The sequence below is a fragment of the Dama dama genome, chromosome Y, assembly GCF_033118175.1.
Source record: "Dama dama isolate Ldn47 chromosome Y, ASM3311817v1, whole genome shotgun sequence".
Classification (NCBI taxonomy): domain Eukaryota; kingdom Metazoa; phylum Chordata; class Mammalia; order Artiodactyla; family Cervidae; genus Dama; species Dama dama.
The window spans coordinates 6,761,784-6,765,600 of NC_083715.1; the positions used below are offsets into that span (position 1 = coordinate 6,761,784).

The 3,817-nt window shown below is 52.1% G+C and overlaps 1 pseudogene; it reads right to left on the reverse strand.

The window, feature by feature from the left end:
- Positions 1-833: 833 nt before the first annotated feature.
- On the reverse strand, positions 834-2,468 carry LOC133053649 (chromodomain Y-like protein; annotated as a pseudogene).
- Between the last annotated feature and the right edge of the window lie 1,349 nt (positions 2,469-3,817).

Consider the following 3,817-nt stretch of genomic DNA (forward strand, 5'->3'; position numbering starts at 1 on the left):
CCCAACATCAAAAAGCACTCATGTAGTTATTTTTCAAAAGGGACAGAAAAACTAATTATAAACCTGCTAATGTTAACTGATAACTTAAGATAGCATACTGAAACTAGTCAGTGATTCACTAATACTGCAAAACAAGCTTTCCCCTAGAGAGAGTGGTTTCTTCCTGTAACTGGGCAAGAATCAAACATTTAAAAAGAGGGAACAATCAACTGATATCACAGCATGGATCCCAGGTGTATTTTTCTTCAGGGGTATGTCCCAACAGTGGGTGGACAGTGCTTAAACAGTGGGTTAAACAGTGGTGTTTAACCAGAAGGACTCATCCTAAAAGATAAGTCTTCCATTTGATTTAGAACTTTTGATCGCTGAGGCTTTGGACCTCTTAGAGATAAGGGCACATCTCAGATCTTTCCGTATTTCGATTTGGGGTGGCGATATCGAGGCTGGCTAACACCTCTTTGTTTCCAGAAGGGGGAAAAAAAAAAAGGGAAAACAAACATTCTTTCAGGCTTTGCTGGCACCCGAACCAAGAAAACACACTTTTTTTTTCCTTGACATTACTAGCTGAAGATACAAAAATTAGAGCCTCAAAGAGCAGCCCAGAGCTCACCATTATACTTTTACACTTGTGTGTGTGTTAAGCATAAAATAATGACACTTGGACAAAGGAGTCCTGCAGTTATTTATTTTAAAGTTACAGGACTTAAAAACTCCTTGGCAATAAATAGCTTTGGTGTGTCAAGTCCTGCTTCCCAGCGGGAGCTCTGGGCAAGCCTGGCTCAGGCCATGAGGTCCGGCGCAGTGCAGCCCGGTGAGGTTGGGCGGCCCGGCCATCAGAACTCGTCCATCTTCCTCTGCAGGTACTTGAGCATGGAGTCCATGCCCTGCGCCGAGCCCCAGATCTTCTTCAGCACCTCGCACTCCCGCTCGTTGGCCTGCTCCAGCTCCAACCTCATGTTGCAGCGCACAAGGGACTTGGATTTCTCCAGCACGATGGGGTTGCAAGAGGCGAGCTCCTTGATGTGGTCCATGACATCTTGGGTGAAAGTCCCAGTCCAGAACACCCTGGAGACCAGCCCTTTGCCGCATGCCTCCTGTGCCGTTAGCTTGCGCCCGCAGAGCAGCATTTCGTTGGCAGACGCTCCTCCCATAATCTTGGGGAACATGATCGTGGAACAGCCGTCTGGACTCTGTCCGAAGGTGGTATAGGGCGTCTGGAACCATGCCTTTTCATTGGCCCAGACCAGATCACAAAGAGGCAGGATGGATGCTCCTAGCCCAATGGCCGGGCCATTCACGGCTACGATAATAGGCTTCGTGAAGTGGATTAAGGTGTTCACGAAGCTTCTGATGGCCTCTGCCATCCTGGCACTCTCCCTCTTGCGGTCGTCTGTCAGGCACCGGATGAAGTGAACGAAGTCCAGGCCGCAGCAGAAGACGCTGCCCACGGCGCTAAGAAGCACCAGCTTGCTGCCGTCGGCCCCGGCCGTGCTCAGCGCACTCTGCAGCTCCTTCATGACCTCCGGGTTCAGCGAGTTGTTCTCGGACGACTTGGTGGACAGCAGGATGTGGGTGAAGCCGTCCTGCTTCTGAACCATGATGTCCCGGTACCTGGAGGCGCTCTCAGTTTGCCGCATGTGCAAGCGCAGCAGCTTCTCAAAGGGCTGGTCTCGCCTGTCCTCAATGAACTTCCTCTTCCTGGCTGTCACGCCCATGACTGATGTTTGCAGGGAGGTCGTCCCATTAGCCATCAGGGCGTCCATGAACGGGGAGGTGCCTTTCCCGTTCACGGCCAGCCCCGTGGTCATGGCCACCGATACGGGGCCAACACCTGCTGCACTAGCGGGTGTATCCGCGGCCAGCTCCGCATCCACACCCGCACCACCACCGGGCCCAGAAGAGCCCCTACCTGGCTTCTCGGCCGCGGCCTCCGTGGCCGCTGTGTCCTCCGGCCTCTGCTCCACACCGTCCGGCTCCTCGGGGCTCTCGTCCTGAAAGCCGTCCACCGCGGTGCTGCCCTTGATGGGGCTCCTGGGCCCGAGGATCCTGATGTCAGACTGGGCCAGGTCCATGATCTTGCAGGTGACCAGGCCCGGCATGGGGCTCTTCCTGAACTTCTGGCTGGTGGTAACCAGCAGGCTGCTCTTGGCCTCCTGCTCCTTTCCCACCACTATGGCCTTGGGGGCAGCCTTGGAGAAGCTGCTGTTGGTGGATCTGGAGGACCGCTTCTGGCCATTGTTCGGGGAGGTCCAGTTGGCTCTGGAGAAGGTGCCCTCCTTCTGCTTCTCACTGTGGGAGCAGTTGAAGTCATGGATGCACTCCTCGCAGTTCACCAGGTGCTGCTCTGGCTCCCAGGTGGCGTCCTCCCTGTCATAGCCTTTCCACCAAACCAAATACTCTGTCTTCCCTTCCTTGTTCTGCCTCTTACCAAGGATCCTTTCAACCTCGTACAGCTCCTCAGAGGCCATGGTGCGTGGCGCGGGGCAGGGACACCGAGGCCACCTTATTCATTTTGAAGACTCCCAGTGGTCTGCTCCAGAGCCACTGAGCATGCCTAAACACAGGGGGCCACACCCTTATGATTATGACGTCAGTCACTTTCCCAGCCAATGGCAGCCCTCCACGAGCCTTGGCATCACAAAGCCTCCTCCTGAAAACTCTGAGGGTGGATGGGGAGCAGCTCAGATGATTTGGTGGGAGAAATGAGGCATTTTTTATGATCCTAAAGAGCCCACCAATCTCACCTGCCATCCTCATCGCTCTAAGTCAACACAGATTGGTCACATGGCAAGGAGAGTGTGTCTCCTCCTCACAGCCGGTTTTCAGCCTCTCATTCAATTCTCTCTCACGTTACATTATTATCAACTTTTAGTTATCTTGCCTCAAATCCCTCCATGATAACTAGGCTGTGGAAATGAGAATGATTTCACTTTCCTCCTACAACTGGTCTTAATGCACGCTGAAGACCATTCAATTCTGGGCCACTTAGGAGAAACCTTTCCCATCCCACCTCCTTTTCTCAGTCTTCATCTAGCTCTCCTCAGTTTCCTAGTCTCCAGTCTGAAACCCCTGTCCTCAAGCTGTGAGAATGCACTGAATACACCCACTTGCTCTTGCTCCACTTGGCACTGTCTTGTTTCAACTCGGGGACTAATGGTCACCTCCCTAGGTGTAATAGCCAGGCTTAGGTTTTAACATGGTGATGTGGATGAGGCAGATAAATGCATGATTCAGGTTGTGCTGGATGACCCCAGGAAGGAAATGACCAAGTGTGGCTGACTAGTATTCCCAGGAAGGAAGGGGTGGAGCTTGCCCAGTGGTGTGTGAGCCTCGTGTGCAAAGGTCTTCTCAACATGCACCCTCACAAATTTATCATCCTGTTTTCCTGCCAGAACCTCCTTTGTGTTTTACCTCACAGTTGAGACCATGGTGGAATTCATTTCCATGAATAGCTACCACAAGCTTCAAGCTTCTTGGAGGAAACACTGAGTAATCATGCCTACCCTTCTAGTTCCTAAGTTCTCTCTTTGAGGTTGTTGGCTCTGGAGGATAGGGGGTGAGTTGTGTGCTTCACCACAGTCCCTGTGTTCCTAATTGACTAGAATCTTCAGCCAACCTGAGATGTACCCCTGGGAGACAGTCTTTATTGACTTTGTGGGATTTCCGTTGGTTTCCATGAAGTGCTTTCTCCCTGGTGTCCCCTGGTTTCTTACTCACCTAGGACACACATGAATGTTCATAGCAGTCTTATTTCTAAGAGTCCAAATTTGAGAGACAGAGATGGTGGAGGTGGAGGTGTACAGGGAGAACATCTCTG